The sequence below is a fragment of the Gorilla gorilla genome, chromosome 5 (assembly GCF_029281585.2).
Source record: "Gorilla gorilla gorilla isolate KB3781 chromosome 5, NHGRI_mGorGor1-v2.1_pri, whole genome shotgun sequence".
Taxonomy (NCBI): domain Eukaryota; kingdom Metazoa; phylum Chordata; class Mammalia; order Primates; family Hominidae; genus Gorilla; species Gorilla gorilla.
The window spans coordinates 52196999-52213006 of record NC_073229.2 but is presented as its reverse complement, the minus strand read 5'-3'; the positions used below and the strand labels follow the sequence as shown (position 1 = coordinate 52213006).

Genomic DNA, 16008 nt, shown 5'->3' with positions numbered 1-16008 from the left:
TTAGGAAGGGCCTAGCCAGGCGTGGTGGCTCAGGCCTGTAATCCTAGCACTTTGGGAGGCCAAGGTGGGCAGATCTCCTGAGGTCGGGAGTTCGAGACCAGCCTGACCAACATGGAGAAACCCCGTCTCTACTAAAAATATAAAACTAGCCGGGTGTGGTGGTGGATGCCTGTAATTCCAGCTACTCAGGAGGCTGAGGCAGGAGAATCGCTTGAACCCGGGAGACAGAGGTTGCGGTGAGCTGAGATCGTGCCATTGCACTCCAGCCTGGGCAACAAGAGTGAAACTCTCTCTCAAAAAAAAAAAAAAAAAAAAAAAAAAGGAAGGGCCTACTAAAGAGAACCAAACCACCTGGTTTGAGTGGAGTGGCTCTTTGGTCCTGGGGAATAGAGAGAAAGCCCAAGAAGGGGCTCGACCCCCTCCCTCAGGTTGCCAGCTATTTCCCAGAGTTTACATTCACTCATTCAATAAGTCATTCATTCCACAAATTATTTACTTGGTGCCAAACCCTGCTTTGGTGCAAGGGCAATGACAGAGATGAATCAGATTCCCAGCCTGAAGGTACTTCTGGTCTAGAAGGAGATGAACAAGACAAATAACCCAGCCACAAGGCAGTCCAAGAACACAAGGCAGGGGGCAAGGATCTCACCTGGGGTATCAGGGAAGCTGCTGGAGGGTGATGATTTGGACTTGTGATAGAAAGGCCAGGATGGAGGATGGAAGCAAAATCACTGACAGACAGTCCTGTTTGCACCCCAGCTGTGCCAGGGGCTGGGGCAATGTGGGTTATTTATGGTTGTGCCTAGAAATAAGCGGCCATATGTGTCACTGCCTATGTGGTGCAGAGGGGGGTGTTGTGGGTAGGGGCAGCCGGGGCTTGAAGCCGGGGTCTGGCCAAGCTCCCGGGTTTGCCACCATGTCTCCTACACCCTGATGACCCTTTAACCTTTTCATAGCCTCTTGTAAGGTGAAAATAAGGGGCAGAGACAGCTCCAACAGGCAGCAAGTGGCCTGGGGCTTGCAGGGGAGGGCAGTGCCCAGCAGCCCATGGCTTCTGTATCTGCGGGTCTTTTAGCATCATCGCCTCCTTCTTGCCTCCTCCCCCCTCCCCGCTCCCATCCCAGCTGTGGGGGAAGGGGTAGGGGACAGAAGGAAATACCTTTAACCATAAGCCAGACAGGCATCAGCTGCTGTGTTTCTCCCCAGCCCACTCTGATCCATAAATAGCCTATGCACCAAGCTGGCACCAGCCCACCCACCCCTTCTGGTAGCAGTCCAGAGACCCGGACCGCCCGGGCCCAGGACCCAGCTTCCCAAGGAACCTATTTCCGGCGCTTTTCCTGGGGTAAGGGCCTCCGATGCCGGCTCGCTCCCCCAAGGGACCCAGCGCAGTGGCATCCTGGCATTGCCTGGGTGATGCCCGCGAACTCCGTCCCCTGAAGGCATCCCCGAACGCGCACCCGCTTCTCTCCAGGCAACTGCCCAACCCTGCCCGGGCTCTGGCCCAGGGAGATGTCAGTCCCGGCGCCCACTTCCAACACGCACTCCCTAACTGGACATCCGCACACACAACCCCCCCGCCCTCTATTCAAGGGTCAGACCCCCTACCTGGGGGCAGGAGCTCCGGGCACCATCGGCGGCGCCTCGGGGCGAAGCGGGACGTCTGGGGCTCGGCCTCAAGCCCGGCCGACTTCCCGGGGGAGGAGGGGGCTGGCGCTGCCGCCGCCACCGCGTCGCTCTGGGATCTCGCCGGGGCTGCGGGAAGGAGGAAGGTCAGAGCTGAGGCGGAGAGGGGGGAAGGATGAGGAGGAGGCGTGCACCGAGCAGAGCAGATTAGAGAGGCATTTTTAGCGAGCCAATGGTAGCTCGGGCAGGGCGGCGCGGTGGCTGCGCAGGTGGACGCGCCGCGGCTGCCTGGGAGGCAGCAACCAGTTTGGCAGGCGCCGGGGGTGGCGGGTGGCGGGTGGCGGGTGGCGGGTGGCGGGTGGGGTCCGGCTCCCCGCTGCTTCAGCCGACCCCTGCCCCAGCAGTCTTGCCTGGCTCCCTCTTCTGGGGGCTGCCCGCGGCCCCGCGCGTGCCGGGAGCCCTCCGGTGCGCCCTCCTCCCCAGCCCTCCCAGCTGGCGCTCTCGGAGCCCGGGATGTTGCTCCCTGCCTCTCTCCCCATCTCCCCATCGCCTTGGCCTTTCCTCCTCTCCCCAGCCTCGGCGTCCCTTGGTGCGTGCGGGTGCCTGTGTGGTGGGTGTGTTGAAGACGTGCGTGTGAGCTGACTTGGGAGCGACACCCCTGCACCACCGCCCCACTGATGCCCACCCCTGCCCGCAGCTTCTGCCCTGTGACCCCATGGGGCGGGATCGCTAACCCTCATGTCCTAGTTCCAGCAGGACCGGCTGTCGCCAAAGCAAACTCCAGGCCATGTCGTTGGAGCTCTCTAGGGGGCTTGGGGCCTAATAGGGGACCCTCAACGGCCTTCACTCTTCCGAACTTGAGCCCTGAATGCTGCCTGGAGCCTGGACGCTGCAGGGAGGAGCGGGGCACATACCTATTGAAGGCCTGTTCTGTATCAGGCACTGATGAGGGGCTGGGCTGCAGCAGAGGACAGAACAGACCAAAACTCTGCCGTCTCATAGTTCACATGTGTGAGGGAAGACAGATACTCAATATCAGCAGCTAAGAGTGTTTTGTTTGGTTTTTGTTGTTGTTGTTGCTTTGTTTTGTTTTGAGACGGAGTTTCGCTCGTGTTGCCCAGGCTGGAGTGCAATGGCACGATCTCGGCTCACCACAACCTCCGCCTCCCGGGTTCAAGCGATTCTCCTGCCTCAGCCTCCCGAGTAGCTGGGATTACAGGCGCGAGTCATCACACCCAGCTAATTTTGTATTTTTAGTAGAGATGGGGTTTCTCCATGTTGGTCAGGCCGGTCTCGAACTCCTGCCCTCAGGTGATCTGCCTGCCTCGGCCTCCCAAAGTGCTGGGATTATTACAGGCGTGAACCACTGCGCCGGGCCAAGAGTGTATTTTAAAGTGGTATGCACAGAGTAGAAAAATAAAGCGGGAACCAAGAGCGGTGGCTCACGCCTGTAATCCCAGCACTTTAGGAGGCCGAGGCGGGCGGAACACGAGGTCAGGAGATCGAGACCATCCTGGCTAAAACAGTGGAACCCCGTCTCTACTAAAACAAAAAATTAGCCGGGCGTGGTCGCGGGCCCCTGTAGTCCCAGCTACTCTGGAGGCTGAGGCAGGAGAATGGCGTGAACCCGGTAGGCGGAGCTTGCAGTGAGCCGAGATCGCGCCACTGCACTCCAGCCTGGGCGACAGAGCGAAACTCCATCTCAAAAAAAAAAAAAGGAAAGAAAAGAAAAAAATAAATAAATAAAAATAAAGCCGGAGGAAGGGAAAAGAAGTGAGATTGCTCAGGACCAGAATGGGTCCCTGCCCTTTACATGTGCAGGGATTGCGGGGTGGGGGTGGTGGCTGAATTTGAATGTGAGCCCCTCAGGGAGGCATGCAGACTCTAGTTTGCCACAGAGCTCCCTATTGTTTGAGCCTGGGATAATCACGTTTATATTTCCTGACTTCCCTCTCACACACTTCACCAGAGGCACTGAAATTCATGCCCCAGTGACCCAGGGCAATGCCTGAATGCAGTATTTATTCGTGCAATAAGAATTCTCTGAGCACTGACTGCATGTTAGGTGTTGGAGCCTGGGGGAACTCAACACCTAGCTGGGGAGGCCAGATGGTAGTATGTACGTCAAGGCTGATCAGTACGGCCAAGTGAGTGGACAATGTTCTGGAGAAGGTCAGTATAAGGCTCTGGTTTAGGCCATCCAGGAAGGCTTCCTGGAGGAGGCAGCATTCCAACAGGGTGCCAAAGGTTTACTGGGATTCTGATGAGCCAGACAGGGCAGGAGGCAGGGATGGATTGCTGGGAAAGGTCAGCAAAATGCCAGGGGACATTTGGCAAGTGGCTAGGACTGGGTCATGGAGCACTGCTGGACACCCTCTGTGCAAGGGGTATGCTGTTTGTTTCAGGCTGGTGAAGCCCCACCCCCCACTCCCACTCCAGCAGGTCCTGGTCCTAGCTGCCCTTACCCCAACCTAGAATTTCCCAGTAGCCCCAGAAGGAGGTGTGACAAGCATGTGGGTGGGTGGGGGTAACATCGACTTCACTCAGTTGCTTGCTTGCTGGGTGAACATGGACAGGTAACTCAACCCCTTGAGATTCAGCCTTTTCATCTTAATAGCTGTGTGGCAAGTTGCTTACTTGATCTGTTCCTTGGTTCCCCGGCTTGGAAAATGGGCATGGCAACAGCACCTACCTCAAGACAATTAGGTGAACTGCTTAGCACGTACATACTCAGTTAGTTTTGTTGTATTGATGATGATGATGATGATGATGATGATGATGATGATTACACTTGCCTCATAGGGTTATTGCAATTAGACAAAGAACGTTAAGTCACCTAGTATAGTGCCTGGGACTTAGTAGGTGTGCCAAAATAATGGTATTATTATTATCATCAACTACATGCACCCCAAAATTTCTCCCTTTCTGGTCTACCACAGTGGTATGAAATACCCCTCTTTAGAGAGACCTTTTTTTTTCTTTTTTCAGACAGGGTCTTGCTCTTTCGACCAGGCTGGAATAAAGTGGTGCAATCACAGTTCACTGCAGCATCGACTTCCTAGGCTCAAGCAATCCTCTTTCACCTCAGTTTCCTGGATAGCTGGGACTACAGGCGCATGCCACCACACCTAGCTAATTTTTAAAAATTATTTGTAGAGACAGGGTCTCCCTATGTTGCCCAGGCTGGTCTCGAACTCTTGGGCTCAAGTGAGCCCCCCACCTCAGCCTCCCAAAGTGCAGGGATTACAGGCATGAGCCACCGTGCTTGGCCTACGAGGACTTTCTTAATGTAAAGAAGCTAATTCCCCAAGAGGCTCTTAAAGGACAATCTAGGATGGATAGACTAACAATTGGCCCCTCCCCTACTAATACATTAGCCTGGCTCAATGTGTCATCAGGAGCTTTGATGTAGACGGAATGAAGCCCAGGCCTGGAAGGTTTTGAAAAGGCAGTGAAGTCCAGAGCACAGGACACTGACTGAGAGAGGACACTCGATGTTCCTCGGCAGCAGGCATTCGGTGGAGGATGGCAAGAGCAGGAAGAGGACGTTCACAGGGGACAGGGTGTAATGCAGAGGGCACAGGGAGGACTCTGCCTTCACAGGGGCGGAGCCACTTGGGGACAGTGTGGAAGGGCAATGGCTGGTCAGACCTGATTGGGCAGAGGTAGGGAGAGGGAGGAGGTGGGTGGGGAGAGGGGTGAGGGAGAAGACTGAGCTGGGCTTACTCCTTTAGGAGTTGAGGCTTCCCTAAAGCTGAATTCAGACCTTAGCAGCTTCAGGCCCTGAAAAAATGAGAGTGGAACACACACACACACACACACACCCCTGTCCTGTGTAATCTAAAATAAACTGTTATTTTAGGAATTGACACAACTTCCATGCTTCCTAAAATTAAACTAGCTTTCTTCTAGATTTTGTCGGTAAAACTTAACGTTCATCAAAAATAAACTTTCTCTCTCCCTCTCTCTCTCCTCTCACCTCTTTCTCTTATTGTTTTGTGCCCCGCTCAGAGAATAAGACTTTCTCCCTTTTGCACAGCACTTTTCACTTTTCAAAGCACTTTTCACATCTTTTTTCTCCTCAATGCACTTTTTTTTTTCTTTTTTCCGAGACAAAGTCTTGCTCTGTTGCCCAGGCTGGAGTGCAGTGGCACAATCTCGGCTAACAGCAGCCTCCGCCTTCCAGGTTCAAGCAATTCTCCTGCCTCAGCCTCTGGAGTAGCTGGGATTACAGGCACGCACCACCACGCTTGGCTAATTTTTGTATTTTTAGTAGAGATGGGGTTTCACCATGTTGGCCACGCTGGTCTCGAACTCCTGACCTCATGATCCGCCCACCTTGGCCTCCCAAAATGCTGGGATTACAGGCATGAGCCACTGTGCCCGGCCTCAGTGCACTTTTTCTCAGTCCCATTAAGATCTGACCAGCCTCAGTTTCCATGGTACCTTCCTTCCCACTGAGAGCTTCGAGCCCTCCCTCCATCAGAAGCCTCCTCTGTTAGGCTGTCTGTACCATGGAGGGCAATGAGGCAGGCCTACAGACCTCCCCAGAGGAGTTTTCACATGCAGATATAACTTGTGGAAAAGACAGACCAGCACTGGACAAGCCTGTGAAATCAACCAACCAATAAATGAATAATGGATGCTAATTAATATTACATGTTTAGCCTAGGAGAACAGGAGGGTGGTGGTAGCGCTGTGGGTTCCCTTTTGTTCCATCCAACATGAAAGGCTTCAAGGAGGAGGTGGGGTTTTGAGGAGTTTCTCTATTCTTACCACATCTCTGGTTAAAAAGAAAGGACATGGATTTTTTTCCCGAATTTTGGCAGAGCAGGACTCTGAAGCCCAGAGAGGGAAAGTGACTCATTCAAGGTCACACAGCACATCCGTGACAGAGCTGGAGCCAAAAACAGATCTCCTGACTTCTGGTCAGGTGCCGTCTTTGCCACATGATTCCTCCCCTGCAAACCTGCATGGAGGTGGGCAGGTCAGAGCGTGGAAAGCAATTGGCCCAGTCACCCATTGTGGTGTTTTATTTTATGAGTTGCCTTTCAGCAGCACGCAGGGACCTGAGCAGGACACCCCCGAGGCACAAAAGTACTTTAAAAACAGTCTTACAGCTCCTTCTGCCCTTGCCTTATCCTCCCACCAGCTGGCTTCACACTTGCAAATTGAGTGCCATCACCTGCCTGGTGGACAGAGGCTGTTGCCAGCTGTGTCCTGAATCCTGAACCAGCATGTCAGAAGCCTCAGAACTGGGCCTTCCTCAGTCCATGACTCATGCCTGGGAAGTTAAAAACTCCCTGAAGATGACATCTCACCTTGACAAGGCCCTCAGTCTTGGAATGTGCCCAGAGTTAAGACCCAGACCCAGCCTACTCACCCCAGGACATACAGACACTGTGGCAAACATGGCATTTTTCCTGGACCAGGTACTTACTTTCTTTTTTTTTTTTTTTGAGACGGAGTTTCACTCTTGTTGCCCAGGCTGGAGTGCAATGGCATGATCTCAGCTCACCGCAATCTCTGCCCCCTGGGTTCAAGTGATTCTCCTGCCTCAGCCTCCCAAGTAGCTGGGATTACAGGCATGTGCCACCACGCCCGGCTAATTTTGTATTTTTAGTAGAGATGGGGTTTCTCCATGTTGGTCAGGCTGGTCTCAAACTCCCGACCTCAGGTGATCCGCCCACCTCAGTCTCCCAAAGTGCTGGGATTACAGGCATGAGCCACCGCACCCAGCCTTGGTACTTTCTAAGCTTTACACGTGGAAACTACAGGGATGGGTCTGATTACCAGCCCCCATTTCACAGACAGGAAAATGGAGGCCCACAGAGGTTAGGTAAGTTGCCTGAGGTCACAAAACTGGTAGGTGATAGAGCTGGGATTCAAACCTAGGCTGTCTTGTTCCAAAAGCCATGTTCCTAATCATACAGCTAGGAAAGAAGCAAATATTTACTAAAGGCATTACTATGCACAGGAGGAGTTTACATACTTACCCTCATGTAGGTACTCTTATCCTCATTTTACAGCTGAGGAAACTGAGGCTCACTGGGTCCTTCAGGGGTGCCTCTCTCCAAGTATAAAAAGAGAGGACACTTGAGATTGTCCTGGGGTAACAGCTCTGGAACAAGCCTCTATGGCCCAGATACCATTGCCACCTAGTGGCGTTGTACCTTAAACGCAAGCAGAATACCTAAGTGAAGGCTGGCCGGCAGGTTCAATACATGACAGATTTTGTAATTTTTGTTTGCTTGTTTAGGATGCCAGTTAATTTTGACTTTCTTTTCTTTTTTTTTTTTGAAAAGAGGTCCTGCTCTGTCTCCTAGGCTTGAATGCAGTGGCACAATCATGGCTTGTTGCAACCTTCGCCTTCCAGGCTCAAGCAATCCTCCCACCTCACCCTCCCGAGTAGCTGGGACTACAGGCATGCACCACGATGCCCGGCTAATTTTTGTATTTTCAGTAGAGACGGGATTTTGCCATGTGAACCAGACTGGTCTCAAACTCCTGGCCTCAAGCCATCCACCCGCCTCAGCCTCCCAAAGTGCTGGGATTACAAGTGCGAGCCACTGCGCCTGGCTGATAATCATCTTTTATATTTAAGATGTGGTCTTGGGCAGAGTTCATCATTAGTAATGTCATCCTCAAAATTAATGGTGGGGGGCGGGCAGGGGAGAATCTGTACAAAGTATTGATTTTTCAGTTTTCCAAGAGCCTCCACATGCATTGTTTCCTTTGACTTTTACCGTGCCAAACATTACTTTGACTCCTACTTGTTTTTTTTTTTTTTTTAATGAGAAAATGACTCATCCAAGGGGCATCAATTGAGCTGGTCTTTGAACCCAAGCCTGGTGGCCAGAACCGGTATCTTGTAACTGGAGAGGTCCCACGGGGTCAAGCTCCCATATCCCAGGCCCAGAGAGGCTGGGTGAGCTGCCGAAGGGTCCCAGTGAGTCCATGGCAGGCTTAGGTCTCAAGCCCTGGTCTCCAGAATTTTAGGGCTGAGTTCCTCTCCAATCCTGGGCTGTGTTTCAGCTTCTACTTCATCCAAAGCAAATGCACCCAAGAAGAAAAGAGTTAAGCAGAGGCACTGCCATGAGGCCGCTGGGCTGAGCAAATGATACCCTAGAGTATGACACATTGGCAGGTTAAGTACTTTGAACTAAAGGAAAGGCCTCCAAAGCAGCCTCAGAAACAAAGTCTCTCGCCCTTCTCTCGTGAGCTCCTGTCTCTCGCCCCTCTTTCTCCCCTGAGGGAAGTCATAGAAACCAGAATCCCTCTTCTCCAAGGTGAGACGTAGAAACTAGAACCTCTTTCCCCCAAAGCAAGCCGTAAAACCTAGAAAGGTCACTCTCTCCCTTCTCTCCTGAAGACCCTCCTTGCAGAAAGGTCCTGTCCCAGACCCTGGGGGAAGGAAGGCTACACAGAGAGACCAAGATGAATCTGAACAGAAGGGCCTTGCTGGGCCTTGCTGGTATTGCAGGATCTTTGGGGTGTCGATTTTCTGGCCAGACACGGTGCCTTTGCCCGAGTTCTCATCCTGCAGTACACAGACAAGTGAAGGGTGAACGAGACGAAGATGAGTGTTACAACAGCTCAGAAGAGACCCGCAGCGGGTAGCTCCTCTCTGTAGGCAGGGCATCCCTCAGTCAAGTGTTCTGTTCTAAGCAGAGAGGAGGCCCTGGAGGGGGTGGCAGCTTTCAGCAGAGAGAGGAACGCCTCTCTGCAGCTGGTCATCGAGTCATCTCTAGCTATCAGCAGAGAGGGTAGTTCCTCTTGTCTCCAGCTGTAAGTAGAGAGGGTAGCTCCTCTCTGCAGCTGGTTGTGTCCCATCATATCTCTGCCCTCTTTGTTCTCTGGCTGTCCTCTGCCCTGCTCTGGCTGAGCCCAGGGCTTTTATGGACCTCAGAGGGGAGGAAGCACCTGCCGATTGGTCCAAGGGTGGCCATGGGCGGGCCAGAAGAGGCACCATGAGTCCCCACTCCAGTTTGCCGGGACTGGCAGCCTGGCCTCCAGCCTTCAGGCCCTCCCTAGCCTGAAGGTAGGGCCTTACCAGGAACCTGCCCCCTTCTGCCCAGGCCTCCTGCTGCCATTCATGGCCCTAGGGCTCAGCCCCAACCCTGCTCTGAGATCAGAGGAGGTGCTGGGAGAGGAGAGAGGCCAGGCAGTGGAAGCAGCAGACACCCTCGAGCCTGCAGGGACAGGGTGAGGTTGGGGGGGCCTTCCTGGGGCCCCTGAGGGTGCAGGCTGCAGAGACTCCCAGGTCCTGTGCCTGAGAGGGCAGCAGCTGCAGCTGCACCCCGGAGCTCCCACCCCACCAGCTCGGAAGGGGCGGGGCTCCTGCTTGTCCCCAGCTCCTGCCTGCTCCATGGAGCGGGAGGCCCAGGTCTGCAGCTGTTGGTCAGGGGGCTGCAGCTGCACCCAGGAGGGCAGATCTTACCTGCTCCTGACCCCCTCCAAGAGCACAGGGAGGCTGGGATCCACAGCTGCAGTTTGGGTAACTGTAGCCCTGCCCAGGAGGGCAAGGGCTCCTGCCTGCTCCGTAGAGCAGGAGGCCTGGGTTTGCAGCCATGGTTTAGGCAGCTGCAGTGTCACCCAGGGAACTCCCGCCCCAACTCAGAAAGGGTGGGACCCCCACCAGCTCCATGGAGTGTGCAGCCCCAGCCACCCCTCCCTGCTGCAGCCAGTGTGAGGGCAGCAGCCACTGCCATCACTGGGCTTCCCCTTTCAGTCTGTTACCACTAGATCATGCTCCTTTGTCCAATCCCATTTCTACATGGCTGTCCATTTTTCAACCTAAGCTTAAAAACAGACCATTTTCCAGGGGTCTTTGGCCCTTCATTTCTGAAGGCTTTGTCACTGTATGTGACAAAGTTTTATGTCACATAAAACCTTGATTAAATAAATGTGGTATGCTTTTGTCTTGTTAACCTGCCTTTTGTTATAGAGTGTTGGCATGATCCCTAGGATGGGTGAGGAAAGAGATCACACCTGTCTGCTCCTACAAGGCTCACAGCTGCAAAGCACCCCTTCCAGCCCACAATCTCTTTGCTGCTTTTCAGTCTGGGAGCACAGGGTCTTCTTTCCAGCTGGGCCTCTTTCATCATGCAGCCAAGCATTAGGCCAAGGAGGAGAAAACCACAGTTCAGGCAGATCAGCCGCCTCATGCCCTGGCCCTCCTGCCTTCTGTCCCTTTTTCATGCTCCCCCTCTTCTCAGAGCCAGGAGGGCCCAGCCCAGATGAGATGGAATACATCACAGAGTTTAAAGCCAAGGGCTGCATCTGATTCTGGTTCCGCCGCCAACTCACCACGTGACCTGGGATGGGACATCACCTCTCAGCCTTGGTTTCCTCACCAACGCAGTGAAGGTGGATCGCAGCATGATATGTTGGAGCTGAAGCCTGAAGACCACCTAGGGACAGGCGTGGTGGCTCAGACCTGTAATTCCCAGCACTTTGGGAGGCTGAGGTGGGCAGATAACCTGAGGTCAGGAGTTCGAGACCAGCCTGGCCAACATGGTGAAACCCTGCCTCTACTAAAGATACAAAAATTGGCTGGGCGTGGTGACACACACCTATAATTAATCCCAGCTCCTCGGGATGCTGAGGCAGGAGAATTGCTTGAAACCGGGAGGCAAAGGTATTGCAGTGAGCTGAGATCACGCCATTGCACTCCAGCCTGGGCAACAAGAGTGAAACTCGGTCTCAAAAATAAATAAATTCATTAACTGATTAAATAAAAATAAAAATAACTCACTTTGGGCTGGGTGTGGTGACTCATGCCTATAATCCCAGCACTTTGGGAGGCCGAGGTGGGTGGATTACCTGAGATCAGGAGTTGGAGACCAGGCTGGTCAACACGGTAAGATGCTGTCTCTACTAAAAATACAAAAATAAGCCGGGTGTGGTGGCACGCACCTGTAATCCCAGCAACTTGGGGGGCTGAGGCAAGAGAATCGCTTGAACCCAGGAGGCGGAGGTTTCAGTGAGCCAAGATTGTGCCACTGCACTCCAGCCTGGGCAACACAGTGAGACTCCGTCTCAAAAAAAAAAAAAAAAAAAAAAGAGGAGGGTCTGTTCTCCATCCCTTTCAAGTAGGGTGCTGTGACTACTCTGACCAACAGAAGATGGCAGAGTGATGTTGTGCTGGTTCCCAGCCTAGCCCTTAACCAGCCGGCAGTTTCTGCTTCCTGCCTCATGTGGATACTCCTTTCAGCAGCCCTCTGACAGCCACCACCAACCAGCAGCTGTGACAGAGAGAGGGCTGTCCTAGACTTCCAGCCCTATCAGGCCTTCAGAGACTCCAGCCCCAGCAGTAACCTAACTGCAAAAACACAAGAGACTCCACCCAGCTGAGCTGGGTCAACTCACAGAATCAGGAGAGATACTCATACATTGTTGTTTGATGCCACTAAACTTTAGGGTGGTTTGTTATGCAGCAAGGGACAGCCCAAATGGAGGCTTTAAAGTGAAGTGACTTACTGGGCATGGTGGCTCGCACACGTAATCTCAGTTACTCAGGAGGCCGAGGTGGGAGGATCACTTGAGCCCAGGAGTTTGAGACCAGCCTGGGTAACATAATGAGATCTTGTCCCTATTTTTTTTTTTTTTTTTTTTTTTTTGAGACAGACTCTCACTCTATCACCCAGGCTGGAGTGCAGTGGCATGACCTCGGCTCATTGCAACCTCTGCCTCCCAGGTTCAAGTGATTATCCTGCCTCAGCCTCCTGAGTAGCTGGGACTACAGGCACACGCCACCATACCTAGCTAATTTTTGTATTTTTAGTAGAGATGGGGTTTCACCATGTTGGCCAGGATGGTCTCGATCTCCTAACATCGTAATCCACCCGCCTCGGCCTCCCAAAGTGCTGGGATTACAGGTATGAGCCACCGCACCCGGCCACCTAAATTTTTTTTAAAATGAGATCACTCATTGTGGGTCCTAGGTCTTGGCTGTGGTTCTGTTGGTTAATGGTGTTCAACTGGGCAAAACCGTGGGAGAGAAAGCAGAGACCCCAGCCAGGCTGTTCAGTGTCGGCCTCCAGCAACAACAGCTATTGTAAGGTGCCGGCTCAAATGTTGTCAAAGCTCCGCCTCCTTGTCTGTTTTGGTCTCTCCTTTTGCACTGATGGTCTGTGTAGCGCCATTAACACCATTTCTGGTCGTACTGACAAAGTTCTCTGCTGCCCTTAAGCCATAAGTCACCATTTTGTAGCATCAGTAAATCAAATACAAAAGCCGAGGCTGCTCTGCTGGCTACCTGTGTCTCCCCAGCAAAACTGGAACTCCTAGGAATTTGCCTCATCCTCAGTGTGCAGTAGGATGGCTTGGCCCCATCATTTGGGCCCTGGACCCTTCTCTGTCTGGCATTGTTTCTCTCTGTGTGTCTAAGAAGTTTCCTCGTGATTTTACCCATGGACCAACCAAGGGACAAATTCAGACCATCAGTGTTCTATTCAAGTCATTCAATTCAGTACATTCTTTCATGTACTGAGAGCCCACTGTGTCCCAGGCACTGTTCTAAGTGCTGGGAATATGGCCATGAACAAGACAGACAAAATCCCTGCCCTCATGGGGCTCACAGACTGGGAGGAAAGAAAGATGATAAGCAGATAAACAAATAAATATAAAATAACATCAGCTGGTGATAAATGCTACAAAGCATAACAGGGGTTTGGAGAGCTAGAGAATAATAGGAGATATTCTTTAGAGGGAAGTCAGTGAATGCTCCCAAGAAATCATCAATACAACATAAAAATGACCGGAAGAGCCGGGAGCGGTGGCTCACGCCTATAACCCCAGCACTTTGGGAAGCCAAGGCAGGTGGATTGCCTCTGAGCTCAGGAATTCAAGACTAGCCTGGGCAATATGGTGAACCCTCGTCTCTACTAAAATACAAAATATTAGCAGTGTGTGGTGGCACACACTTGTAGTTTGAGCTACTTGGAAAGCTGAGGGACAAGAATCGCTTGAACCTGGGAGGTGGAGGTTGCAGTGAGCCGAGGTAGCACCACTGCACTCCAGCCTGGATGACAGCACGAGACTCTGTCTCAAATAAATAAATAAATAAATAAATAAATAAATAAATAAAAACATTAAAATTGAAAATGTCCAGAAGAAAGAATTAAAACATCTCAAAGAAATTTGAACACAAACACTGCGGAGGGCCGCAGGGTCCTCTGCCTAGGAAAACCAGAGACCTTTGTTCACTTGTTTATCTGCTGACCTTCCCTCCACTATTGTCCTATGACCCTGCCAAATCCCCCTCTGCGAGAAACACCCAAGAATGATCAATAAAAAAATAAATAAATAAAATAAAATAAAATAAAATAAAATAAATTTGAATCTGCAAAATTTGATTAGAGAAATGATACCTGGTAAAAATAATAGCCACAAAAAATACTCACAGTTAGAGGAAATTTAAACAATGAAACTTGCTGTGTACTCTCCCCCCAGGCCCCCCAAAAAGTCAATAAGTCACATGAGATTTTAAAATGTGTTAGAAAAGAATTGATCCCAGTGATAATAATCTCAGCAAGGTAAAAATCAAAATGGAAAAAAGTTACTGCATGCTATAGAAAATTACTTAAGGAATTATCTTGTTTAATACTATTCACTCCAGAAAATATTTTCTCAATGAAAATTGATAATGAAAATAAATCTGATTAAAATTATATATTTTTAAATGGGGTCAATAGGCAAATCCATAGAGACAGAAAGTGGATTCATAATTGCCAAGGGCTGAGGGGAGGGGTGAATGGGAAGTGACTGTGAATATGGGGTTCCTTTTGAGGGGATAGAAATATTCTGGAATTAGGTAGTGGTGATTTTTGCACAACATGATGAGTGTAATAAATGCTACTGAATCGTACACTTTTTTTTTTTTTTGAAACAGGGCCTCACTCAATCACCCAAGCTGGAGGGCAGTGGCGCCATCGTGGCTCGCTTCAGCCTCAACATCCCTGGCTCAAGCAATCCTCCTACCTCAGCCTCCTGAGTAGCTGGAACTACAGGTGTGTGCCACTACACCCAGCTAATTTTTTCCTAGTTTTGGTAGAGACGGGGTCTCCCTGTGTTGCCCAGGCTGGTCTCAAGCTTGTGGCCTCAAGAAGTCCTCCCCCTTGGTCCCCCAAAGCGCTGGGATTACAAGCGTAAGCCACCGTCCTGGAGAATTGTATGCATTTTAATTTAATTAATTTTTATTTATTTATTTATTTTTGAGATGGAGTTTCCTTTGTCACCTTGGCTGGACTGCAGTGGCACTAATCACGGCTCACTGCAGGCTTGATTTCCTGGGCTCAAGAAATCCTCCCACCTCAGCCTCCCTAATAGATGGGACCACAGGAGCCTGCCACCATGCCTGGCTAATTTTTTTATTTTTTATTTTTGCAGATACGGGATCTCCCTTTGTTGCCCAGGCTGGTCTCAAACTCCTGGGCTCAAGTGATCCTCCTGCCTCAGCCTCCCAAAGTGCTGGAATTACATGAGCTAGTCACCACACCTGGTCCTGTAGTTTTGAAATCAGGAAGTGCAGCTGGGTGCTGTGGCTCACGCCTGTAATCCCAGCACTTTGGGAGGCCCAGTCAGGCGGATCACGAGCTCAGGAGATAGAGACCATTCTGGCTAACACGGTGAAACCCTGTCTCTACTAAAAATACGAAAAATTAGACGGCATGGTGGCACGTGCCTGTAGTCCCAGCTATTCAGGAAGCTGAGGCAGGAGAATCGCTTGAACCCAGGGGGCGGAGGTTGCAGTGAACCGATATCACACCGCTGCACTCCAGCCTGGGCAACAGAGTGAGACTCCATCTAAAAAAGACAAAACAACAACAAAAAAACCAAGCCAGACCAGAGGTGTGCTGTGGCTAAGTTCCCAGACCCATCAGACCCCACTGTGCTTGACTGTGCTCCCATCACAAGCACCAGGAGCAGGCTCGCAATGACAGTGTCCACCACTCCAGATGCACCTCCAGAAGTGGGGCCTCTGCTTCACCCTGTTCCCACCCCATTCCTCCATGCTGTGGAGTGAGCCTCCCTCCCGAGGCCTCCCCTCCTCCATCCAGGGGGATATACTAAGAAGCACAGGGACCTCAGAGTCTAAGCATCATTCCCCAAACTCATGCAAAAAATATCCACCGGCCATCTTCACCTCTGATTGCAGTTCCCTCATTTGACAGCCTCTATCATTGCCCCTACTTTACAGAGGAGGATGCCAAGACTCAGGGAAGTAAAATGCCTTGCCCAGAATCAATACTAGTTGGCAGTGACCTGAGGCTAGAATATAAAATGACCACCTGTTTCACCTTCCTTTTTGTTAGTTCCTGTGCAGTGGGCCAGATGGTGATCCCCAAAGATGTTCATGTCTGAATCCCCAGAACCTGT

General features: G+C 51.5%; 1 protein-coding gene across 1 annotated transcript in view; it reads right to left on the bottom strand.

The window, feature by feature from the left end:
• PACSIN1 (protein kinase C and casein kinase substrate in neurons 1) overlaps positions 1-1844 on the bottom strand; it is a 68537-nt gene extending 66693 nt beyond the window's left edge. The window contains exon 1 of the mRNA XM_004043853.5: positions 1609-1844. The gene's annotated coding sequence lies outside the window, so the exon portion shown is untranslated. The remainder of the gene's footprint in view (positions 1-1608) is intronic.
• Positions 1845-16008: the final 14164 nt, after the last annotated feature.